The sequence below is a fragment of the Apus apus genome, chromosome 1 (genome assembly GCF_020740795.1).
Source record: "Apus apus isolate bApuApu2 chromosome 1, bApuApu2.pri.cur, whole genome shotgun sequence".
In the NCBI taxonomy this organism is placed as follows: Eukaryota; Metazoa; Chordata; class Aves; order Apodiformes; family Apodidae; genus Apus; species Apus apus.
This window is the reverse complement of record NC_067282.1, coordinates 59106208-59119501: the sequence shown is the minus strand read 5'-3', so window position 1 is coordinate 59119501 and position 13294 is coordinate 59106208. Positions and strand designations below refer to the sequence as shown.

General features: G+C 40.4%; 1 protein-coding gene across 1 annotated transcript in view; it reads left to right on the top strand.

The window, feature by feature from the left end:
- The window catches only part of COL4A1 (collagen type IV alpha 1 chain), a 129065-nt gene that overhangs the window by 58399 nt on the left and 57372 nt on the right, over nt 1–13294 (top strand). The window lies entirely within an intron of this gene.

Below are 13294 nucleotides of genomic sequence, written 5' to 3'. Positions count from 1 at the left end.
GAAGTGCTAGCACTAATGTGTGTAGAAAAAGCATGTTAAGCATTTAATTACCATTTAGAACAAAGACTGTATAGAGCCGAGTAAAATTCTCCATGCACTGACTTTTTCCAAGAATTTTCATTCTCTCATTCATGCCCATTGGCACTCATTTTACTCCATATCGGAAACATGTATAAATTGAGGCAACTGGAACTTTGCAGTAACTAATATGGAATGTTTATTCTTCTCACACTTACCAGTTAGAATACATTGAAGTAGAAATCCTCATTCTTGAATTCCCCTGTCTCAGCATTACCCATTGAAATTTGAAGTAACAAAAATATGAAATGTGATTTCGTCACGGCACATGAAGTATTGCACTTTAAAAAAAAATAATACTCTCTGCTAGGGTATTCTGAAAGAAATCAGAAAATAAGAATAAAATTAACTCTTATGTAGCTGCTAGTTTTGAGTTTTTTTGCTTTGAGATTTGAGAAAACCTGAGCAAATTATTTTATATTGGCATATTTTTGTTTGCCTAATTCTGAGGCTGTATACATATCATTATACCTACATAAAAATTACTTCTCCTTTCCCTTCATGAGTGCATCATTCCCATGTGGCTTAGCCATGCTGCAGAAGTACACAAACTGGCTTTGCTTGGGCTATTTTGGGTCTGGAAGCCAGGAGGTCGATGGTCACTGGGACATCCCAGGTCACCCGTCAACAGAAGCAGTGACCACTCGTTTCTCTCCTGCACACTCCTTCAGTCTTCAAAGTCACACATGGTTTTGCTGTTTGCAGGTGACTGTGCTTCTCCATTTTGTGGCTGCCCCCTGGTGAGGGCCATAAAGTTGACAAGAGGGGTGACAGGCAATGCTTGAGAGAAGATCGTATTTGCAGTCTGGAAAGGGCTAATAGATGCCATGAAATTATCTAATCATTCCTGAAAGGGGGAGATCAAAAGACTGTAATAAAACAAGCGAAGATATTGGTCAGCTGCAGATCTGATATTCTACAAGACTTGTGGTTTGTAAATATTCTTGAAAATCGGGCCATTGTCACAATGCTTATGTCAATTCTGCAGTGACAGTAGTAGGTTTTCATTAATTTATCCTTCCCTCAGAGAAAAAAAAAATCCTTTTCATTCAAATCAGGGGAAAACATCTATGTTTCATAAAGAGAGCACACAAACAAAGCTGCTACTCTTGAAAAGAACAAGACATCAAAAGATTTTTAATAATATTGAGTGGGATATGCTTCAGTGTTCAAACTGTCAGACCAAACTGCTAAGTAGCATCTAGAGCCATCAAATTTGCTTAGTTTAAAATAGACATTGGAACCATTTGTCCCATTTGTCCAAATGGGACTCAATGTCTATGGCAAATTTTTCTGTATTAAGATATATTTTTGCACTCAGTACAGTACATATCTTTGATCAACACAAACTACTGGATTACACTGAATAACTTATCTCTATGGAAAGAGTGCTATAAAAGCAGATATCCCAGTAACACTATTTAACAGGGTAGGCTCACATTTAGTTTTCATAACTGACTCCTAAAGGTTTTCACAAAATATTTCAGTTGGCATAATATGACCTTTTAAACATCTGTTGCTAGTTGCATATCTTTCCTTGCAAAGGTGCTGGTGTAATAAACTCAGGTATTTTTTCATGGAATAAAACATGTTCTCTAGCCTTATGGAGTTTGGTTTTACATTTGTGCAACTGCTGTTAGTGTATGTCTTCATTATGGTCTCTCAGAGGATTACAGGGCCTTATTTTGATCTGAAGCATGTGAGCGTCCAGTGAAGTCAGTACAGTCTACCAAATATGAGATCAAAGTAAGATGAGAGAAGACCTGTAAGATCTCCATTTCTCTGAAGTCTGCATGCTCCGGAAGTGGAGCTGCCCAGTTCCTGTGCAATACCCCTGCACGGTTTGAAATCTTCCCAAATTAAAAATGATGTTCGTATAAACAGGGTCAGTATTTATTGACTACACAGTGATTATAAAACTTAGGTCCCAGTGTGCAGGTTTTCATTATCAGGTCAGCTGTGCGACAGCACCTGCAGTCTGCTTCCGCTTTCTGTATGTTCACCTTGTTGCCCACTAATACTCTTGAGATACCGACAGGGTTTTGTGGATGTGTGTTAGGAGTCTGAGGCAGCAAATCTCTGAGGTGCCGCAACAGCTACATTTTGTAGTTTACCCTTCAGGCTTTTTAAAATAAGTCTGCCATTCAATTTATATTTTGTTTGCTGGGGATCTCAGACCAAACCAGCCATTATAATTGAGGGCTCTGTGATGTGTCAGTTCCCACTGACACATCAGTACTTGATACATTTAATAATCAAGTCTCTGTCTACATTTTCTGTGTAGCAGTGTTCACAAGAAGCAACCTTGGCATATGTAATAATTACTAGGGAAGCACAGTAATACAGTAGTCTCCCCAGATCACTTCCTAGTCTTTCTAGCCAAGAGCATATGTCATTTGAGGGTTTGGTTTTGGTTTTGTTTCTGTCTCATGCTAGTGGTAGTTAGTTGTTTGCTTCTCTTTGCTCAGCTACCTCCTGTTTGAGATTTTAGACCTGTTTTCAGTGAGAGGTCATAACTTACATGAGTCATTGCAGACATCCAGCCATATGATGTTGGATTTCAGAAAAGCAGATCTGAATTCTCTTTAAGGTTTGGATTTCATTATGAAAGAGTAAAATGCCAAATGTTATACACAACTCTCAAAAACACTTCCAGCAGAAGCAATAGCAAAACTTGTAACCTTATATGCCTGGAAAGAGACAGAACAGTAAGAAACAGCATGAAAGTGGTATTTTCAAAGAGGAAACCTGCAGTAGCTGCTAAAAAGTGATAGTGGAGTACTTTATCACACAAGCAAGTTTCTAACCAAGAGAACCTCTTTATTTTATCCAAGAAGCTTAGTATCACAGAAAGAGCAATAGCAGTTGAGGAAGCATTTTTAAGAGATGTTAAAAAGGATTTACATTTCTTTTCGGCTACAAAGTGGAACACCTGAGAAAGTTTTACAGAACAATAAGTAAATTAAGTTATAGGCAACCTATCAAAGAAAGTTAACCCATATGATGAAAATAGTAATTACCTTTCAGTAACAGGTAAAATCTTCTCCTGTATCATCTTTAACACCAGAAGAAAAGCAAAATTAAGATAAAGCATCTTAGACTCCCATCTAGAAAATCACTTTTCTATCCCTTAGAATATTTAAGAGTAACTAGAATGGCAAAACCTACCCATAAATTTTGTAGCTCTTAAAAAAAGCATGTGACAGCTTCCACTGAAGTTCAGCTGGAATATTTTTAAATGTTTTGGTATGCCAACAAAAATAATTCTCACCAAGCTTTGTGTCAAAGATCAGCGTGCACAGTTAAAGTAAATACTGAGTTGAGTGAGTGAGTGAACACAGACACTGGTGTCAAATCGGATGTCCTCTCACTTCTCTCTCATTTGATACTGTTAGTGACTGTGTCGGATACAACAAAAGTCTTAAATGCCTAGTTAGCAGAATACTAAGAGCTTTGGGGGGGTTTTGGTGACCCTTAGTTATGTTAGAACAGATTGCTGGGCTGCCAAGCAAAGACTGAAGGACTGCAGGACTATAAACAAATGGGTTTAAGCAGTAGTAATGGAGGGGAGGGACTTCAGTAAAGGGGCAGCCTGAAGTGTCCTCTGACTCATGTCTGGAGTTAGGTGAAAAAAAGGGAGGAATACCAAGGGTTTGTGTGATGGAGCAGTGAACAGAGAAGGCAGTGCTGCTGCCAGCTGTATGCAGCACCTGTAGCCAGATCTGTGAGTTAAGGATGCAATTAAAGATCTTCAACTCAAACTTCGTTTCTGTCTGAAAACAAGGAGATGGAAGCTTGAAATCCAGCAAGGACACACACAGCCTAGTAAAGGTCCTCCAAGAGAGCTCTTTAGAAAGGTCTAGGTATTATTTTAGCGGGGTCTGTAGTGGTAGGGCAAAGGGTAATGACTTTATACTGAAAGAGGGTAGATTTAGAGTAGATATTAAGAAGAAATTTTTTACCACGAGGGTGGTGAAACAATGGAACAGGTTACCCAGGCAAGGTGGTAGGAGCCCCATCCCTGGAAACATTCAAGGTCAGGTTGGATGGGACTCTGAGCAACCTGATCTAGTTGAAGGTGTCTCTGCTCACTGCAGGGGGGTCAGAGTAGATGACCTTTAAAGACTCCTTTCAACCTAAACTATTCAGTGATTATATGCGATCTATTTATATCAGTGCCAAGGCATGGGAACTGAGGGGACACTGTTTACCTCAGGAAAAAAAAAAAAAAAAAAAAAAAAAAAAAAAAAAAAAAAAAAAGGAAATGAATAATGCTTGGAAAAGTGAAAGTCCCCAGGTGTAGGCAAAGTACAAATCTCTGACAGCAAACCTGCCTTCAGCTTCTGCCTGTCCCTGGGCACAGGCAGCCTCAGGACGGGCCGGTGCCTCCATCGCACAAACCCGGGCTGTGTCACTTCCCACCGGCCCCTCTGGGTGGCACTCATAGATCACGGATGGCGGGTGTTCTGACAGGCCCGTTTACTCATCCTTGCCTTTGTTGTTGTCTTATTATTATTTTTTATTATTAATAATATTTTTTTGCCGAAAGAAAAACCTCAAAGGCACCTACTAAGCTGTATAGCACCCGATTCTGTTTGGTATTCACTGGCAAGTGATACCCTGATGCTGGTACCCTCCACAAGCTAAAATTAAGGATTTTTTTTTTTTCATCATTATTAATGATGATTGCCTCTTTGTTAACTTAATTGATTTAGGCTGAACAACCCTGCAGGTACTACAAAAAATATTTTGTAGTGTCTGTTTTCTGGTGTATCTGGTTCAGTCAAGACTCATGGGTCTGCACTTTTGAGGCACAATGTTACCTGCCTTCTGGTATTTTCATGATAAAAATTCAGAAGGCAGAATATTTCCTCCGGCTTTTGAGGAATATTCCTATGCAACTTTCAAAATGCTTAAAACTTTAGAAAGGCCATTTCAAACCTAACCTGAAAAAGCAGCTAGAATAGCACTGTCTAGAATAGTACTATCTGTCATGTACTCTCTAAGATACAAGCTACTTCATTATGAGAACTTTATTGCAGTCTGTACTGTCTCGGACCAGCCGCCCATATTTTTACTATTTATGGAAGAGATTATTTTCTGTAAGTGTGTCCATGACAAACCTTTGGCAAGAGAATAAAACTTGCATGTAACGTCACATATCATTCCAGGTCTAGGGCCTGAACAAGAATAAATTAAAAAAACCTGAAAAGTTCAGGCCCCCTTTTTTTTTTTTTTTGTTTTCTGCTATTTCATCTTTTAATGTGAGCTTTAAAACAACGCCAAATGCAAACAAATGATAAATAATCTTCACTAATGAAGAAGGAAGGGCGTGGAGCATTTTTACCCCTTATATTCTTGGACCTTCAACGCTGGAAGTGATTTAACACAATGTGCAATAAAACAAAGGAAGAGTTACTCAGACCTAATGACTTCAACAGATGATTAGAAAGAGTGGGAAATATAGCACCCTTTTGATTCGACCTGTCTCCAGGTGCTAGAATTTCCTTTATTTTTACAATGCAAATGCATTTGTCCTTCAAATTTATTCTTCCCTTGTGGTTCTTTGAGGTACTTCTGTTCCCAGGGTGGCTCTAACTGATGGAAAAAGGGTCCTTGACTCACATCTGATGTGGGGAAAAAAAAAAAAGTTTGGAAATAGACCATGCACACCTTTGGTAAAAGGTTTGTGTGACTTTCTCCAGCATCATGAGCTCTGTGAGTGTGGCTCTTTTGAAGATCAAGAGAAGTTTAAACATAATGAACCATTACATAACTTGTTGCCAGGCTTTGTGCAAGCAGACTTCCACAGATGGAAGTCAAAAGTTCACTTGCTGTCTATTGGCTTCTTGTCTCTTTTAGTCTTACCTTCATATTCATGTCCTTCATGTACCGTGGCCTCAGTCACGCTTTGAGGTAGACTGCTCCTGGCTTACAAAATGTTAAAACTCAGAGTCTTGCATGTTATTTTTTGTGAATGTCTGAAAGGTGTATGTACCCCACTAAACTTAAGTGGCTTTTTTTTTTTTTTTTTCCCCTTAATGGAGGCAAACCAAGCAATTCCAAGCAATTCTTCTAAATAATGGTTTGCTCTAAGTATGAACATGTTCCTCTTCAGCATCCTATCCATTTCTGGATCTGTACCATTTATCTGCACTGGAGTCAAATGCCACACAAAAACTACATTGGCCAAAGATTCACAAATGTAAGGTAACATTGAGAACTAAAATTAAGAGTGTATATGGCTCAAAAAGCCCTAAAAATGTGAAACTTGGACACCTTGCTTCATAAAACAGGATTACAGCGGTTGGAAATTGGGGAATAGCTACAATATGAGCAAGAAGTGGAATTACATAAATGGTTGGTACATTATTTAGAGAGAAGCCATTACTTAAAGTTGGTTTAAGAGAAACTGTGTGATGCTGATAGGCAATCAGATGCTTGGCACTAATTAAACGGAGGCTGAATCTCCAGCCATGACTGACTTTTGAATGTTAATTTTACTTCAGTCAGCTTGTTTTACTTCTTACTCAGCTTTAAATGAAATGGAGGCACACTGTGTATCCACCCACTTACTTGCACACCAACAAAGAACACACATACTGATATGTAGAGCAAAGGATAATCAAAGATCGTGATTTCTATTTTTATACTCCTGGGAAGCACTTAGCAGCTTCCTGGGGAATGCTCTCTGCAGCCATGAGGCGACACTGAAATATGCTTTCAGTCTAAGCATTCTTTTGTATTTAGGAGGCAGAAGCCCAGGCTCAGTCCCTGAACCCTAAACCTGAACAGCTTTTTAGTTAAATGTTTATACTGATAGATTCGCTATCAGAGGTTTGGGTTCATTTTGTATCAAACTGCACAGGTTCCCCAGTGTTGTAGATTCATGAGGTTGGGGAACAGGTACTTTCATAGTAGGAAGAACAATCCTTTCAGGGAGTGAAAAACGAGAGCTGAGTAAGATGCCATTGTTTGATGATCAGAATGAAGCTTTTGCCCCTGTGTATATGAAAGTGTAGGCACTGGCTTGTGCTCTGAAGGTGGGTGCTTCTCAGTGTTCTCACCCCAAAGTGCAACCTGAGAGCTAGTTTAACTGTGGGACTGAAGAAATCCCACATGTGAAAGTCACTGGGGAGGGAGCAAAAGGAAAAGGAGATGGCAGAACTAGCACTGTGGCAGAGGGGCATGACTAGAGAGTGCTGTTGCTGCTCCCCAGCAGCTCTTGGGCTTGGAATTTGTTGACATACGTGTCTGTGTGTAATGAAGAGCGGTCCTGGTAATGCTTGACGTTGTGCAGGGTACTCATCCAGCCCACATCTAGCCTGACTGTGGAGCTGTGTAGGTGATGTAAAACTGTCATGGCCATTTCTTCTGTTAGTCATGCCAAAAGTGCTAGACTCATGTTTCCACGTGAGTGAGCATTCTCAGATGCTTCCTGGCAGTGCAAGAATCCAGATTTTGCTAACTCTCCTCCCTTACCTCCCCTCTGACCCCACTCTTCCATTCTTTATACTGTCAGGGGCTCAGCCCCAAAACTTACGGGTGAGCCAAGATCTTTACAGGGCTCCTACACAGATTCTTTGCATGTCTTCACACTTATGTTTGTGTAATTAATTACTCATTATTCGTGTGGCTCTGGTATATTATAGCTATAGCACAGATAGATTCTAGTGCTGAAGAATGTGCAGTGGGAATTTTGTAATGTTAAACATCCTTAGTGCATTTGAGGACGCTTGCCCTGTGAGCATATAGCAATCAGTCTGTTTGACTGATATCCACTTCACACTTCCAATAAAATACTGAAAATGGTAAGTGCAGCTGAGGACAAACAGATGATATTTATTGTACACGTTTATTTTAATTCTGAAAGAGATTCAGAGCCTGTGCTCCCTCTGGTGGTTAAAAATACACTTGTAATAAAGAGCTAGGTGTTCCCCACCTCTGTTTCTTCGGTAATGTAACACTGAGGCAATTATAATTCTTTGATATAGGTTTTAAATAGTGTGGAGAGAAACACAGTAGCTTGAGAGTGCTGCTCAGATCACACAATAGTGTTTCCCACTGTACAGCACAATTACTGGTCCCTCACCTCAAAGCCGGTTCACGTGAGTGCTTGCAGTTATTTCTGCTAAAGGAACAAGTACAGAGCCTGCGTTCACCTCTCCTGTGGCTTGGGATAGTCTGGGTAGAAACCATCTCGGGCGTTGCAAGGCCATTGTGTAGATTTTTACAAGGTCACACAGGAGCATCAAGGTGTGAATGTTTTGGATGATGGGTTTTCTTGTTAAGAGTTGCATCTAGGCCTCAGACTAATCTCTTTCAAAAAGCATTGTGTGAGACCATTTCTAAAATCAGACTGAGGATAAGAGAAAAAAAGAAAATAATGCTGAATGTTCAGGCCCTGATTCTCTCCTTTTGGAAACTACATCCTCAGTTTTCATCTTGAAGCAGCTGGATTTATTTGCCACACATGCCGTTGATGGTGTTTTGGTTCAATGGACATTAGCTTTTAGGAAGAGGGGGGCATTTGTTTGTGAGAGAGAAAGTCTGGGCTTATAATGATGGTAGGTCAGCAGCAGCAGTGGTCTGAAGATGGCTTCTCTGGCAAAGTCAAGGATTTGTGGATGAACTCCAGCAAACCCCACTGCGCTGGTGTTAGAAGCTGTTCTCGCTGCATTTTTGCCCCATGTCCTGCATTGCTATGTCCTCCTTACATTGGTTTTGGCAGCTGCCTGGCCACCTAATGAGCTCCTCAGTTCACTGAGACCAGAGCAAGAGAAAACTGAGTTAATTTAGTGAGCTGAACTGGTGCGGTGAAGGCTGAGGATATTGTACCAGCTGCTGTAAAGAAGGATGAGGTGGAGCTGTAAAAGGTGGCACTCCTTTAAAAGGAGAAGGAGAAGAAGAGCCTTTACTGGGTAGATCAGCTCAGCTGCCTTTTGACATCTCTCCTTAAAACTGAGTTTTGTGCCTTTTCAGCTGAAGGGCAAGCATATGTCTGCCCTGCTGTCTCAGCTGCAGGGCTATTGCTGGCAGAGGCAAATGGAGCATCTTTCAGATGTACATTGTTATTCACCGTGTGCCTGAGTCTCTGGAGAGCCTGACAACATTATATTCATACGGGCCCAGACACCCTGTGATTCTGCACTTCTGGAGACAGTTGATTTATATCCATGTTAGCAGTTTCTCAAGTCTAAAATCTCCCAGCCCAGCAGTCCCTAGAGAAAATAAAAGGGGAAATAATTTATGATGAGGTGGTGATTATTTCCTCCTTCCCCCCGCCCCCCACACTTAATTTATTACAGCTGAATCTTCTGAAACTATTTAACTTCATGTGACTTTTGTGTAGCAATCTGCAGTTGTTCCATGTGCCAAACAGCATTTCATGGCTAATTTGGAAGGGTAGGTGCCAGCAAAAATACCAGCCCATGTAGTTAAGCTCTTAACAGGTTTACCTCTGCTTAGAAGTCCATTCCAATTGCTTTGAATTTGAACTACCTAATGCAAAAGCATGTGGATGAATTTCACAGAAGCTGGGCTAACACAGGCATCTTGCTTATTAAATGAGTTCAACAATGAGTGAGCACTTTCTGTCTTTTTACATAGCACCTCCACATTTTCAGCAGCTGAGTGGTAAAATATTCATTTTTGTGAGCTGAGTAATGAATTCTCCTTTGTGCTTTCTGACAGTTTGCATTGAATCAGCAGAGGTACAGATGACTTGGTTACATCTGTTTTAATTTTTTGAGTCTCATGAATTGATTTGTAAGAAGCAGAAGCTCTTTCAATGTTACTTGCCAAGATTTTGCAGCTGTGAATATTGGAACTTGAACAATACACAGTCCTTGCAGTCAGAGTCTCATGCTCTACGCATCACAGCTAGAAATCTCAGTGCTGAGCGAAAAATAAGTGGGGTAGCAGCAGTGATCTGGTGCTTGCCAATTTATGTAGTTTGGATACTTAATGAGTTGCAGCATAAACATAGTGCAAGCACTAGCTGTTGGGCTGTTTGGCTGGAACACTGAGTGAAGAAAGGAAGTGGGCAGGCAAGCAGGGAAAGGATGCTGCTCAAGTATTCCCCTGCAATGCAAGACATCTTCAGGACATGCTTACATCTGTACTGTGCAACATAATAAGTGATAGTTTCATCTCAACTTGAAGTTCCAAATAAGCCACAGTGGGTAGGAAAGCAGCAGTACAAATGTTGCTACACCAGTGATGTCTGTGAGCTAACCTACCCAGTGACACTAGGACACATGGAGCTCTGCATGCACATGAATTCACAGCTTCTAGATGGTAGAGTTTCTATACTCACTTGTTCAGCATAGACACTTTGAGACTGATAGAATTTTACTATAATTTAGTGTATTGGCACTGGCAAAAAAACATACTACGGTGGAAGTTGGTACTAACTGGAGCAGAAGCATGGAAGTTAGACCTTTCTTCCTTAGTCCTGCTTCTTTCCTTACAAGTTGTAGCACATTAGTCTTCTAAGACTGTTATACAAGGAGGCAGTCTGATACCTGGACTTAAGAAAGGAACTGGAACCCAAGAGACATCCTTAGGTCTGTTACTGGGTTTTGGTGGAATAGGTTGTCCTAACGTCTCTGAGTTTCCATGGATGGCATGGAGGACTAAAGTCCCATTAATTGTGTAGCCCGAGACTGCACAAGTTTGGCCTACTTATCCAATACTTTGGAATACTTAACCCAAACTTATTTTGCAGTAAAATCAAATGGGAAGGCAGACTAGAGGGAGATGTGTAAGCAGTACCTAAGCCCATGCTCCCCTGTTAATAGAGAGGGATTTTGCAGCTCTTACACATGCAGTCACCTTTATGTTTCCTTACTTCCCTCTGGCAAATCGCAGACAAAAAGATGAGCTCAGTTCCAGTATGAGAAACCACGAGTGTCCAGTATTTGAGACTCTATAGCTCTCCATAGGTTCAGCAGTTAAGCTTGTCAGGTCTTAGGACATCCAGTAGCTTGACTGGACATCTAGAAGTCCTGGAAAAATAGCCAGTTATTTTTCTTACTGGCCTAACTGCTCAAGTGAGTAAAATGAAATGTTTCTAGGGAAACCTGGATGCTCAGAGTGACTTGGTCTGGGCTCTGTTCCTGCAGCTATGTAATATCCCTCAGACAGGGCAGCCTGGAAGGTTGAAGATAGCCTTGAGAAAATTTGCGTTGGAAGTCACCTTTTTTTTTTTTTTTTTTTTTTTTTTTTCCCCCAAGCCTTGAGTTAATCTACTTGGCAAGTTGAAGTGGTTATTACCTTAAGTGATTTACAGGCAAGTTAAGGCCCTTTTACATTGCCAGAAGTCTTAAGGGAGCCTTAAACTAAGTGAAAACCTGATCTGTAAATGTCAGGTTTTTTTCTTAAGGATGGAGACTTAAGACTGTTTCCCTGTGTTGCAGGGTGCAGTGGTTCGAAGTGTGTTGAAATCCTCAGATGGACAGAACTCCTGACTGCAGGAAGTATTAGTGGTGTTACACATGACTTGTATTTCTCCGTGGGTGTCAAAATAATCTGGTTTTCTTCTCATTTGCACATGTTGTGCTTTCCTTTAGCAATGGAAAACCCTGTTGTATGTACCCGAGTACTCAGCTTTTCCCTCCTTCATCTATCTCCCAGCAGGTCATGGGAGCAAGTGCCCAGGATTCAGTGTAAAGAACTTGGTCTGAAGTGACATAACAGCTGGTTTTGCAGAGATACACTTGTTCCTACAGGGCTAATTAGCCAGCCAAAGTATGGGCTTAAGTACTTGAGGAGTCTGTTAAACATTTCAGATTGCCTTCAGATTTTTAATTGCTTCAGCATTTATTTAGAGGCCTGGATCCTGTTACATTCTTCCTTAAAATATTTTTCCAAACTATTTTAGTTACTTTGGAACTTGGACTTTGTACCTCTTACAACTGACCTAGAAATCTGTTTCTTCAGCTATTCTGCTGCTTGCTTTGTTTTGCTGGGCTTTGTTGTCTAACACACTGCCTCAGATTTGGGTTACAAGCAAACTTTGTTTTCAGACTATGACAAAGAACACTGGGGAATAGATGGAGATCATGCCATTTCAACACCTCCAAAACCTGATGGTTTGCCTCAGAAAGTACCTTTTTACTGAAAATATATTTCTAGGAAGGAAGGAGAAGAGAAGCAGCAGGAGAGTTTTTCCTGGCAGGAAATTTGAATAAACGGGTGTTATTTTGATTTCACTTTCTCATGCTCTTATCATCTCAGTTATAGTTTTCTTCCCTCCTTCCTCCATAGCCCTGTTTTTAGCTGTCAATCACCTCTCTTCTCCCTTGTCTCTTCATCTTCACAAAATCCTGGCCAAGGAGCTAAAAACCAACATCAACACAGTAACTCCAGAAATCTTCTGAAAGTGTATCTAACACCATGTCTGTGAGACATCACTCAGTTTCCTCTGCCTGCATATCATAACCTTTTCTTTGCAAGGTGCCAAGTGAACTCTCCAAAACTCACATGTTCTTCTTCTCTTGTGTACTCAGTCCTTAGCTGACCCTTCCAAGCAACCAGCATATTGCTGGGAATCTGTCCTGAGCAAACAGGAGAAAAGTTTCTTGCTAATAACTATCCTAAAATCCAAATACTAAATTGTTTGTTAATTACAAATAGCAATCTCATCTGTCACTGTTTATTTTAGCTGAAAATAGTTAAATCTTCACCTACCTTCCTTCTGTCTGTTTTGAACTTTGTTGATTATATTTTCTTGTTGCTAACCTTTGAAATTCGGTCCATATTTTGAGTTTCTAAAGCAAGTGCCATTTTTTTTAGCTGTTGTCCAAACTTAAATGCCTTTTCCTATTTGCAATTGCACACAAATTTTTTATTCATCCAATATCCCCCCATTTTTTTGCTCAATATGAAGTGTTTCTTCCTGTTGGACACCATACGTTGAAAGGAGAACTCTTGTCACTTCCTACATGGAACACTTGGCTTTTTATTTGCTTAATTTGCTGTTTTCAGACTTTGATGTGAGTAGTTATTTCCCTTCTCCCCAGTGTGTAGATTTTGCAGCCTTTATTCAGACAGTGTTCCTCTTGGTTTCACTGGGAGTCCAAGTATAGTGAATGTATAATAGTAGCAATATTGATCTAGAGTGTGGATAGATTTTCTGCCTCCTAGCTTTATCTGTTTTAAGTACATTTGTGGTTGTAGGGAGAGGGAGAACACAGACAACACAGATGTCCCC